Raw genomic sequence first — 14,356 nt, 5'->3', positions numbered from 1 at the left:
ATGCCAGATCCTAGGTATTGGATCAATTAAAATTCGAATGCATGATGGGGTTGTTAGAACTTTGGGAAAAGTAAGATATATTCCAAAGCTCATGAGAAATTTGATATCTTTACGCACACTAGACAAGGCCGGCCATAAGTATGTTGTGGACGGTGGAAGACTCAAAGTTATAAAAGGGTCACTTGTTGTGATGAAAGCTGAGATTCAAAATAACAACCTCTACAGGCTTCTAGGAAGCACAGTAACAGGGGATGTAGTAGTTTCTTCTGAGGCAGGTTCAGCAGACAAATCAGAGCTTTGGCATCACAGGCTAGGGCACATGAGTCTAAGGGGAATGCAAGAACTACACAAAAGAAATCTGCTGGAAGGTGTTAGTAATTGCATACTGAATTTCTGCAAGTACTGTACTTTGGGAAAGCAAACAAAAATTGCATTCAAGGTTGGAAATAAGGAGAACACAAGCAAGGGTCTGCTAGACTATATTCATACAGATGTTTGGGGTCCTGCGCCAGTTAGGTCCAAGGGTGGCTCCAGGTATTTTGTCACTTTTCTAGATGATTTTTCAAGAAAAGTTTGGGTATATTTTATGAGGGAAAAATCTCAAGTTTTCACTATCTTCAAAGAATGGAAAGCAGAAGTGGAAAACCTGACAGGTAGAAAAATCAAGGTTTTGAAGAGTGACAATGGGGGTGAATATAAAGATCATCAGTTCTTAAATTTTTGCAAGCAAGAAGGAATTTTAAGGCATTTTACTGTGAAGAAGACTCCTCAGCAAAATGGAGCTGCAAAAAGAATGAACAGGACTCTCATGGAGAGAGAAAGAAGTATGAGATTTCATGCCGGGCTGCCTGACACATTTTGGGCAGAGGCAGTTAACCATGCATGCTATTTGGTTAACAGATCACCATCAAAGGCAATTGATTTCAAGTGTGCAGAGGAGGTATGGACAGGAAAGCGTGTGGACTACTCAAAAATGAGAATTTTTGGCTGCAGGGCCTTTGTCCACATTCCCAATGATGAAAGAACCAAACTCAAGCCAAAGTCACAAGAGTGTATTTTCATTGGATTCGAAAAAGGGATGAAGGGTTACAAGTTATGGGATTTCAAAAATAAGAAGAAATTACTCAGCCGAGATGTAGTCTTTGATGAAGCAACCATGCCAATGAATAAGGAGATTGCCGAAAATAAGGATGGGAACAAGAGGACTGTTGTTGAAGAAGAAGCAACCTGGTTCCCTCAGACAAAAGAAATCATGCAAGAAGATCCAGCTCAGGTGGAGCCAATTGAGCAAGATGAGCATGAAACAGAGGTTTTTGAGGAACAAGAAGAGCATCAACTTCAGTCACCAGCTCGGGTTCAGGTGGAGCAAGATTCAAGAGGCCGAGACACTTCAGTGCAGCAAAGTGTTCAAAGCCAAAACTCCCAAATTCAAAGAACACTTGAATACAGGAGGTGCATAGCCCTTGGCAAACCGAAAAGAAACACTAAAAAAATTGTTAGGCTCGGTTTTGATGATGACCAAGTCAACTATGCTCTTAACATCAGTCAGGGTGATCCAAGCAATTATGAAGAAGCTATAACTAGTAATGAAAGGCAAGAATGGATTGGTGCTATGTCAGAGGAGATGGAATCTTTGTACAAGAATTATGTCTGGGAGTTAGTTCCTAAGCCGAATAATAGGAAATTAATAGGCTGTAAGTGGGTATTTAGGAAAAAGGAAGGTACACATGAACAAGAAGCCATAAGATTCAAAGCAAGGCTTGTGGCTAAAGGTTTTTCGCAAAAATAGGGTGTAGATTATGATGAAATTTTCTCACCAGTGGTCAAGCACACGTCTATTAGATTGCTCTTATCAATAGCAGCTCAGCAAGACATGGAGATTGAGCAGATGGATGTAAAGACAGCTTTTCTTCATGGGGATCTGGAAGAAGTCATCTATATGGCTCAGCCATAAGGTTTTGCCGAAACTGGAAAAGAACATCTAGTTTGTAGACTTAAAAAGTCTTTATATGGCTTGAAGCAGTCTCCTAGGCAATGGTACAAGAGGTTTGACTCTTATATGCTGAAAATTAATTTTAGAAGGTGTTTATATGACTGTTTCGTTTACTACCATGTGTTTGAGGATGGTTTATTCATCCTATTGTTGCTGTACGTAGATGATATGCTGATAGCATGTCAAGATATGTAAAGAATCCAAGAATTGAAGACAAAATTGAGCAGGGAATTTGACATGAAGAATCTAGGGGCTGCACAAAAGATCCTAGGAATGCAAATTAAGATGGACAGGGACTCAAGTAAGATTTGGCTATCACAAGGCAAGTATATTCAGAAAATACTTGAGAGGTTCAACATGGAAAATGCGAAACCTGTATCTACACCATTAGCAGTACATTTCCGGTTAAGTGCGTTGCAGCGTCCAACTACACAAAAAGAATTGGATAAGATGAAAAATGTGCCTTATGTCAGCGCAATAGGTTGTCTGATGTATGCAATGGTCTGTACAAGACCTGACTTAGCTCAAGCAATCAGTGTGGTTTCAAAATACATGGCAAATCCAGGTAAGTCTCATCGGGCAGCAGTTAAGTGATTTTGCATTATCTCAAGGGAACCAGGAATGTGGGAATATTGTTTGAAAAACAAAAGGATGAAGCCTGCGTGTTGGGCTTTGTAGATGCAGACTATGCTGGAGATTTAGACAAAAAGAGGTCCACTACAGGCTATGTCTTCACCTGCGGGGGTGGTCCAATTAGCTGGAGAGCTTTACTTCAGCCTATAGCAGCTTTGTCAACTACTGAAGCTGAATATATAGCATTGGCAGAAGCAGGAAAAGAAGCAGTGTGGTTAAATGGCTTAGTTAGTCAAGTGGGAGTTGTACAAGACTCTATGGTCATAAGATGCAACAGTCAAAGTGCCATTCATTTGGCAAAGAATCAAGTGTTCCATGGAAGGTCCAAGCACATTGATGTGAGATATCACCGAATAAGAGACTGGGTTGAAACCAAGGAGATAACAGTTGAAAAGGTGCATACAGCAGAGAATGCAGCTGATTCTCTCACTAAGCCAGTCACTACTGAGAAATTCAAGCATTGCTTGAATTTACTCAATCTTGTTACTTGTTAAAGATTGAGGTGGAGCACCTTCTCACTTGAGGTGTATTAAGGCATAAGGAAGCTTGCCAAAGTGAAGTGATTTCGAGTTTTATCAGAGTTATCTCGAAATGAAGTTCAAGACATCTTGAGGTGCAGCAATCTTTAAGGGTTTTTTTTATTCGCCATGGTGGAGATTGTTGTGTTTGGCTCATAAAAAAATCTGGAAAGTAGCAGTTTGGGTTATTCCTAGTGGGGTACAGTTTTTAGAAATGCTGAGAGGACTTGCGCAAGGTCTTCCTAGTTAAGGAAGGAGTTCTGAGTATTTCTAATTGTACAAGGAATTAGAATTAGCTAATTAGGCCAATTACCTAGTTCTATTAGGATTAGGAATCCCAGCTGAAACATAAGTGTTAGCTGCAACCTATGATTTAAAAATAGGTTGCAGCAGTCCTAGGTTTATGTGAATGTCTTCGACTCAAGCACCAGAAAAGAGAGAGTCGAGTGATTGAGAGGTTTTTCAGGGTATTCTGCAGAGGGGATTTAGATTCTAGGGTTTCAAAAAGTCCTTGTAATCTCTGAATTTATTCCATAGTGCAGTGAATCTCTCAGGAGATATCACAACTGGACGTAGGCACAAGTTTATTGCCGAACCAGTATAAATCTCTTGTGTTTGTGTGTGCTGCATGTGATTGTTTATTTTCTGTTTTTCAATTGTCGAAAGTCATCTCTAGTTCTAGGTCTAATTTACATCAAAGAACAAAGATCTCAAGGGCTTAAATTCAACAGGGAAGCATCAGTTGATATGTTTGGCAATGTGAAAAATTGGCACACACCAATATTGGCTATGACAACTGATGTAATTCAGGCTTCAAATGAAGAGTGCATAAAGTGTGGGATGGATGACTATGTGTCAAAACCATTTGAAGAAGAACAGCTGTATTCAGCAGTGGCACGTTTCTTTGAATCTGGTTAATAGAGAGGGACATAATATGGAAGTGGTTTTTCATGGCAGTCCAACCAAGTGATTTATCTGTTCTAATTTTGGAATGATGCCAGAGTATCAGGCTCTCCAACTAATCCTGACCACACCGCGATGACCTGGTTGAAAGACTAATTCTATTCATATTCTTCATGTCTTCCAAATACGGTAATTGTTCAGCATTTCTCTTCTCTTGATAATTTTTGTATGTGGATAAGCATTTAAGCATCAAAACTGCATCATGCATTTTGACAATGCCTCTTTTCCTTGTATTAAATATTAAAAGTCTCACTGAAAAGGTAAGTAGGGAACTTTAATATAAATTCTACATTTCCCACATGTCAGAATATGACATAGTATTGGCATTTGCGTGCTGTTTTTCAACTATGTAAAAACTTATTTAATCACAACGCTGTTGTAAAAGTATGTAGAAATTAGGGTTTGTGGAAAAGAGGAGGCAGAGAGAATATATCTGTCACTTTCATTCATGTTATAAATATCCTTATATAGAGGTAGGGTTTACTAGGTTTTGAATATTTACTAGTATGCCCCTACAACTAATTACAGGAATAGCCACTTAATTATAACAATATATTTACAACACTCCCCCTTGGATATTCCATGTCATTAGTGTTGTTTCTGCTATGCGCTTCTAAGTTGCCTCGTTAAAACCTTGCCAAGTAATAAAAACCCAGTGGGAACAAAAACAACCTTGGTCGAAGGAAAAAGAGTGCACGCGCATGAGTGTGGAGTAGTTGCATCAGAACCTTAAAAGTAGGTGAAGTCATATCTTCTGGATCATAAATAGATAGTATGTCTATGGGAGCGGGGTGCATTAGAGTTGCCACACCAAAACCTTGCCCAGTAAAACCCAATGGGAAAAACCCGTGGTCGAAGGAAAAAGATGAGCAAATGCATATATATCAGATTAACACATCTTCAGGATGTAGTATGAGTAGGGTGACCATGCCAAGATGTGCCTCATTAAAACCTTGCCAGGTAACAAAACCCAGTGGGACAAAATAACCCTGGACGAAGGACAAAAGAGTACACGATGGTCAAGCGAGTATGCTTCGGGATACTCCCCCCTGATGTCGACTCCCCCTGAAGACTACATACTAGGTAAATCAGCCAATCTACGCAAACCATACCTCGAACATGCATTAAGAACGTGGACTTTGGCAGTGACTTGGTGAAGAGGTCTGCATGGTTGTCTTGAGATCGGATCTGCTTGACTTTAATCATCTGATGTTCTTGTTGCTGTTGATTGAAGAAGAACTTCGGTGTAATATGCTTGGTGTTGTCTCCTTTGATGAAACCCGTCTTCATCTGCTCGATGCAAGCGGCATTATTCTCATAGATAATCGTTGGTTCATCAGTGGTGGAATTCAGCCCACACGTACTTCGAACATGTTTAGAAACTACTCTCAACCATATACATTCACGAACTGCTTCGTGAAGGGCTATAATCTCAGCATGATTCGAAGTACGTGTTGGCGGGCATCGTTCCGAGGATCGAGAGGGTTCGATCCATTCCTTGATGCATAGGAATAGAATAAGCCCATATCCGTCGTACCTCTAAGATAGCAGAAAATGTCTTTTATGCCATTCCAATGGCGACGTGTTGGCGCAGAGCTATATCTAGCTAACAAGTTCACAGCGAATGAGATGTCCGATCTAGTACATTGAGCCAAGTACAATAATGCCCCTATTGCACTTAGATATGGGACTTCTGGTGCCAATATCTCTTCGTTATCATCTGCGGGACGAAACGGATCCTTCTTAGGATCTAGACTACAGACGATCATGGGCGTGCTAGAAGGCTTCGCTTTATCCTCATTAAAGCGCCTTAACATCTTCTGGATGTAATTCGATTGATGGACCAAAATTTCATCTGCACAGTGCTCGAGCTCCAGGCCGAGACAGAAGTTCGTTCTCCCAAGATCTTTCATCTCGAATTCCAACTTCAGGTGTTTAGCGGTTTCCTTGATCTCTTCAGGAGTGCCAATTAGATTCATGTCATCGATATAAACAGCTACAATAGCAAAACCAGAACTTGTTTTCTTAATAAACACGCAAGGGCATAGATCATTATTCACATATTTCATCCCGATCAAATACTCACTTAGACGGTTATACCACATCCGTCCGGATTGTTTCAATCCATACAGTGAATGCCTCAAACGAATGGAGAGCGTGTTCCGTGGTCTGGAACTATTTGCATCGGGTATCTTAAGTCCTTCAGGAACTTTCATATATATCTCTGTATCAAGATCCTCATAAAGATAAGCAGTGACCATATTCATAAACTGCATACTCAGTTTTTCGGAAACTACCAAACTGATAAGGTAGCAAAACGTTATCACGTCCATTACGGGAGAATACGTTTCCTCGTAATCAATCCCAAGGCGTTGAGAAAATCCTTGCGCCACTAGATGAGCCTTGTATCTTACAATCTCGTTTTTCTCATTACCCTTCCTTACAAATACCCATTTAAATCCGACAGGTTTAATATGGGAAGGTGTAGGAACGACAGGCCCAAACACCTTTCTCTTTGTCAAGGAATCTAATTCGACCTGGATTGCTTCTTTCCATTTTGGCCAGTTGTCTCGACGTTGACATTCATCAACGGAGCGAGGTTCGATGTCATCGCTAGTTATGATTTCGGTAGCTACCGCGAATACAAATATATCATCGATGATAATCTCGTTTGGATTCCAGAGCTCACTTAAGCATGCATAATTTATAGAGATCTCTCTGTTCTCGGGAGTGGGTTCAGATGTTGGAGCGTCCCCCAACACCGTCTCTTCCAGGATGGACCCATAATCCGGAACTATTTCGTGAGATAGATCGATTGGGACTGCAATGTCAAGAGAACTCGTTTGTGCCAAATTTATCCTCTTCCGGGGATAAGAGTCCTTCGAATCTAGGGGTCTACCTAGGGCTGGGTCGGGTTGACCGAAAAACCGAGGCCGAGCCCGAAACCGGCCCAACCGATACCGAAAAAAACCGTACCGGAAGTTCGGTTTGACTACCGAACCGGGAGGTTCGGACTCGGTTCCGGTTCCCATATCCTTAAACCGTCGGTAAACCGAACCGAACCGAATATACTTAACAAATCATTTACATAATTCATTTTTATACATTTCTAATACATTTCTTATACATTTCTAATAAATAATTTATAATTTTATATAATACATTTCTATAATTTATATAAAACATATATAAATTTATAAACCCTTATAATTTTAATTTATATGTTTTTTAATATATATACATATATATAAACTAATTAAAAATACCCTAAACCATAATATTAATATATTATACTAAATTAGTGAATGGAGTCAAGGCCCAAAAATGGCCCAAAATGTGGCCCAAAACATGGCCCAACATGTGTTCGGTCTAGGCCCATGACCGAGCCGAGCCGACCGAATTCTTCGGTTGACCGGACATCGGTTTACCGGCTTGCCGGTCTCGGTCTCGGTTGCCATGGAGACTTACCGGAGGGGTTCGGTTCGGTCTTCGGTTTAGGGGTTTCGGTTCGGTTACCGATCCGAACCCACCCCTAGGTCTACCTCGCTTCTGGGCAGGGACATATGACTGGTTAGCCGCTATGGCCGTACCTCGTCCATTTGGGACGACACGTCCTTCGGGGACGGATATCCTTGCAGGCACGTTTGCAGCAGGTATATGTGATCTCGTCACTTTAGCTAGATCAGAGAAAGCGTCTGGCATATTATGAGCTACACTCTGTAGATCTAGAATTCTCCGCACTTCACTATCACATTGTGCAGTTCGGGGATCGAGATGAGACATAGTGGGGCATTCCACGTCAATTCACGTCGTTCTTCAGGAACTGTGACGTTCATATCTCCCCCTAACGGCGGGAAGACTGTCTCATCAAAGTGACAATCCGCAAATCTGGCGGTAAAGAAATCGCCTGTCAAGGGCTCTAAAAAGCGTATAATAGATGGGGATTCATAATCGACATATATGCCCATCCTTCGTTGAGGACTCATTTTGGTACGTTGTGGCGGCGCAACTGGCACGTAAACTGCACACCCAAATATGCGTAAGTACGAAACGTCAGGTTTGTACCCAGTCACCAGCTGTAACGCGGAATAAGGTTGGGTAGCAGTGGGCCTCAACCGGACCAACATGGCTGCATGCAAGATTGCATAGCCCCACGCAGAAATTGGAAGCTTGGTGCGCATAACCAAGGTTCGTGCGATCATTTGTAATCTTTTAATGAACGCTTCTGCGAGACCATTCTGGGTGTGAACATGGGGAACTAGATGTTCAACATCAATCCCAAGGGACATGCAATAATCATCGAAAGTTTTCGATGTAAACTCTCTGGCATTATCAAGTTTTATGGACTTTATGGGATAATCCGAGTGGTGAGCCCTCAATTTAATGATCTGGGCGAGGAGTTTAGCAAAGGCAGCATTTCTTGTGGACAATAGTGTAACATGTGACCACCTTGTCGATGCATCAACCAAAACCATGAAATATTTAAATGGTCCGCATGGTGGTTGGATAGGTCCACAAATATCCCCTTGTATCCTTTGCAGGAAAAAGGCGGAGTCTTTACTAGTCTTTGCATATGATGGTCTAGTATTCAACTTTCCGAGCGAGCAGGCTTGGCATAGTGTGTCACTAAACACAAGATCCTTATTAGTAAGGGGATGCCCGTGTGATGAAGTGAGGATACGACGCATCATACTTTGACCTGGGTGTCCCAATCGGTCATGCCATAGCAAGAAACTGCTCAAATTGGTTAACTTCTGGTTAACTATGTGATTTGCCTCAATCGATCTAATGGTGGTCATATAGAGACCGCTCGATAGGCATTTCAATTTCTCCAATGTACGCTTCTGGCCATACAAATCGGAGGTTATGCAAAGATATTCCATTCAATTTTCCTCAGTGGTTCTAGAGTTAACTAGTTAGTAAGATAATACGGTGCTAACCACTCTTTGGGGCCCACTACACAATGTAATCCCATAATTCAAACCGTTTATTTTTTAGGTCCCCATTCAAAGATCATCCTTGAAAAAAAAAATTCAAGTCGAAAATTATTTAGTCATTTGATTATTATTACAATCATTTCAATATTTATTGAAAAAATGTATTGGTCTATTTATTTTAGCACAATTAGATTATTAAAAGTTGATTAAATGATTTTCGATTTAGTTGATTTTTTGTAAGGATGATCTTTAAATGGGGAACTAAAAAAATGAATGGTGCAGATTATGAAATCGCTTTATGTAGTGAGCCCAAAATAGTAGTTAACGCCGTATTATCTTACTAACGCATTAACTCTAAAACCCTACTGTTAAAATCATATAATTAAATTTTTTTTTTTTTTTACATAAGTTCAAATCTCTAATTTCTTAAAGAGTGGTTATATTCCCACCCTCTTGTCATATTTTCTCACTCACCTTATTTTTACACCCCTCATTAAATTTGAAAAAAATATTTAAACACTCTTCACACCCCCTCATTATTCCTATAATACTCTTTGATATACCAACTCAAACATCCACTTAATAAACACTCTTTCCACCCCCTTTAACCATTATCTCACCCACCCATTTTTTTTCTTAATTTCTTTCTTTAAAAATTGCTCCAATTATATATGACATAATACACCATTATAGTGCCGTAATACACCAGTAATTTGGAAACCAATAATAATTTTATTGATTATCCTATATTTTTGCTTAATGATCAATAAAAACAAAGGCCCCAGTAAGAACCTTTCTTGTTGACCAGGAAGATCGTCGAGTCACTATCACAAATTCAAAGGATAACTAAAAGCCTAAAAATAGACTTAAATTTCAAATTTTTGTTGATTTTTGAAAAGGTTTAGATAATATCATATTTACATCTGTTCATAATTTGGGTTTCTACTATTTAACTGTTTTACAACAACAATATGTGAACGGTAAGGCAGAGTATGGCTTGCACTCAGGTTAATATTCTCAAATCAATTTTCAATTATCTAGTGTTTAATCTTTCTAATGTTTATTGATTTTATTCATAATATTGGAATTTTACATACAGTTCAACCTTCCTCAGCTCTTATATCCATGGAATTATCTATTGCACCTCACTCAAATCTTATATGGAGGTAAGTAGTTTTTATGGCCTTTTGTTGCTCAGAAATGTTTCCATAAAAAATAATATTCAATTAGTTGTAAGGCCCTAAGAATTAATCATTCATGAGCAATTGAACTCACCTGGTTGTCTTACTTAAAAAAAAAAAAAAAATTGAAAGCATCTCACAAAAAAATTGTTTTGCTTACCTTTTCACTAGTAAATTCTTTCCAACGTCAATTTGATTGTCTATCATCCAAAAACAATAAAATAAAAAAGAGAAAAATATTTTAAAATTTATGGAGTTTAAATCGTTATAAGTAGGTGGGTGAGTAGGGAGGGGTGAGTAGAGTAGATTTATTTTTTTAGTCAAGTTCTTAGAAGTAATTTTACAAAAAGATAAATTTGTCATGATCCTTTTCATTAAAGTATGAGTGAAAAAATAAGACAGGGAAATGTGAATATAACCACTCTTTCTTAAATTAAAAAAGAGGGCTGTTATTTGCACTATCTTTTATTTTTTTTTTTCTTTTTTGTACACCCTCATCACTTAATTAGTGAAAAGACCCTAAAACCCTTCCTAACCCAGCCACACCACCCTCCCCTCCTCTCCTCTCTTCTTTCTCCCCGACACTATCTGTTCTCTCTCACCACCACCGGTCACCTCCTCTTTCTCTCTCCTCCCTAACGTTCTCTTCTCTCTCCCTGTCACTCTTTGTTCTCTTCTATCTCACGTTCTCTTCTATCTACCTAGCTATCTCTTTAAAGAGTGTGGAAATGAATGGTATTTGATCAATTGTCTATGAACTTTGAATGAATATGTTAGAAAAGAGAAACCCAGATAGATAGACTATGTGAGTGAGTGTGTGAAGAAATCGATAAAAAACAATAGGAATCCAATGAGTGATTAAATCAATCAAAAGGTTGTTTGTATAAGTTTGAGTGTTCCTATGTGTGTGTTTTTATGCAAGAAAGAACATAGAGACAGAATATGCAAAAACAACCCAACCCCAAAAAAACAGAATGAAAGAATTTTGGAGATTAATCAAAAAATATGTATATAAATACCTACAAGAACAAGTTCATCGGATTCCAAAATTTTTAAAGAAAGCTCATTGGAAAAAGTTGTGACCTTTGTTCACAATGGAGCTAGCAACAGAATGATAGGAAGTGTAGAAATATACATCATCAAACTGGTGGACGAAACACTCAGACATTTTCTCACCCATATAAGCATTTGAGACCTCTATGAAGCTCACCACCATGCTTGAAACAGAACCAGAAGAAAAACCCAGAATCCCTTTAAATGTGCATGGAAAAGCTAATGATCAACTAACAACAAGGAGACCCAAAAAACCAAAATCAAAGAAGCTTGGTGTTTTATATACTATAAGGGTTCGAGTCTTCCTGGTCTCTCTCTCTCTCTCTGTCTTCCTATTCTATGACATCGCCGAGTACAACATGCCGAGCCTCACCCATATTCTCCGAGCAGCTGGTTCGGCGTGTACTTGTTGAACCGGTCCTAGATGTTCGGTGGGTACCTGCCGAACGACACTCACATTTTCGGCAGATGACTGCCGAACGAGTGTGATATTTTTGGTGGACTAGTGCCGAACGGGTGCTGCGCGCGGTGGTGTGGGGTGGCTGGGTTGATAAGCCAGAGAGAAAGGGCGGGATGAGAGAGAAAGAGGGAGAGAGATAGGTGGGGAACTTGCCATATGTGGGGAAGAACAAGAAGACCCAGAAGTAGAACTCCATTAAAAAAGAGAACAAGGAAAGGAAGAGCCAAATCAGGGCCTGACAATGATGCTGAGAGGCTCTATGTGGGGAACTTGCCATATTCCATGACTTCTACACAATTAACTGAGCTTTTCGGTGAGGCTGGTATGTGAATTATGCTGAGGTTTGACAATGCAGACTTAGCTCTCGAGGTGGGTGTGGTTTAGACGAGAGATATTTTAGTAATAAAAGGGGTGTGCAAAAAGAAATTTCAAATTTTAGAAGAGGGTAGAAAGTGTATTGGCAGAAAAAAGAAAAAAATGGTGTGCAAAAAGAAAAAAAAAAGAATGTGCATAAAGGAAAAAAAAAATGTGTGCAAATAGCAACACTTCTTAAAAAAAAAAAAAAGCTGCTATTTGGACACCCTTTTCTCCTACACACCCCCTATCAATTTTTAAAATATAAAATTTCTTTTTGACACACCCCTCTCATTACCAAAATATCTCAATCTCACTAATATGACTAAATTTCTCCTTACACACCCTCTCAACTCAAACACTACACATCCCACAAACACATCTACACTACACACCCTCTTTACCCCACCCCACCTCCCAACGAACAAACATACATCTCACATTGCACATACCCAGCTTCACACCCCACCAGCCAATCCAACCCATCATTGCCGACACCTACCTCTGGCTTCATCACCGTCGTCATCGCCACCGTGAACGCCATCAGTGGTACTCTCATCACATTGCGGCCACCTATATCCCCACCATAGCCATTGGAAGTGGGTATGCCCTAACCTAAATTTTTTTATTTAAATGTAAATCTAATGCTTTTTTTATCTAATTTCAATTAGTTAATCCATCCCAATATCGTTTTCGTCTGTTTGAGATAATTTGGAGTGAGGATTTTTAGGTTTTTTTATTTTTTATTTTATTTCGAGGCTCGTTCGGCACTGGTCTGCCGAACAAATTCATTTCATTCGGCAGTCAGCTACCGAACGAAATGAATTGGTTCGGCAGTACTCTACTGAACGAATCCAAAAATTCAGTTTTAAATATTTTGGTTCGACAGATGATTGTCGAACAATACATAATGGTTCGACAACTATCTGCCGAACAGTTGATAATGGTTCGACAGGCAACTGCTGAACAATGGTTCGGTGGTTACCTGCCGAACCACCTGTGTTGAATTTTTTTTTTAAGCTTTTGATAAATCTTATATTTACTAAAACAATTTTCAATTTCTTGTTTGAAAATATAGGTATGAATAGAAGAAGAGGAAGACGTGGTGCATCTTCGAGTAGAAGCACCACCATATTGCTCATATTATTCATCGTCCTACACATAAAACATGAAATGATGTTAAAACAGTGTATTAGGCAGAAGGTTACCGAACAAAATGAATCTGTTCGGTAGTACTCTGCTGAACCAATAACCATAGTTCAACAGTTGAATACCGAACAAGATCGATTTTACATAAATAAAAAACTTCAATTCGACAGATGTCTTTCGAACAAATGTAAAACTTTCGGTAGATTACTGTCGAAATTTGTAAGTTTATTCGGCGAACAGTTACCGAATGAAGTTTTTAAAAATTCTTTTGTAATTTTCATTAAGCAGGTAACTACTGAATATATTAGTTTTGTTCTGTACCTATCTGTCGAACAATTGAGAAAAGTTCGGTACTAGTTCGCCGAACGAACTGAGAACAGAAAATGAAGAACACGAGAAAAAACACAAAAAATTACTATCATACCTCGTCTGAAGGCGAATAAGGGACGAGTGAAGGCTTCATTCATGAAAACTAATATGTATTTCTACAATATTATTCCCTATATGTATCCAAGAGAGAAAATTTAGGGTTTAATGGAGGAAAGATGAAAAGATGAGGCTATGAGAGGATGAGGTGTGCAATGAGAGTTTTAGGATTATTGTGGTTGAGGTTTAAGAGTGTTGGGTTGGATGTGTATGAGTGTTGAGTTGGGTGTGTAAGGAGAGTTTTTTTTTTTTTTTTTTTCAAATAATATAGATTATCCTTTTGGTGATTTCTCTTTGTGTCAATTAAGTAAATTCAAAAATTAAATTATAAAAGATGTGTAAAATATAAAAAAAAGGTGTGCAAATAGCAACTCTAAAAAAAAAAAACATTTTCTATCCAAAACAAGCATGAAAAACGGCCTAACGGACTCATTCAACAACCCGATAAGTACAACGTCCCATTCCAAATTCGAAAATATAATCATATTTTTCTATCAGTAATGCTACACTTACCACATTTTTATACCACAATTTCATACCATCTTACATGGCATTCATACATTGGACACTAAAAATTAAAAAATAAAATCTAAAAAAGAAAAAAGAAATACCCTTCCAGTAAAGTAATGACACATCATGTGGGATACAAATGTGGGGAAAAAAATGTGGAACAACTAGCATTATTGTTT

The sequence above is a fragment of the Dryas octopetala genome, chromosome 2, assembly GCF_963921425.1.
Source record: "Dryas octopetala chromosome 2, drDryOcto1.1, whole genome shotgun sequence".
Taxonomy (NCBI): Eukaryota; Viridiplantae; Streptophyta; class Magnoliopsida; order Rosales; family Rosaceae; genus Dryas; species Dryas octopetala.
Note: the sequence above shows the minus strand (reverse complement) of the source record.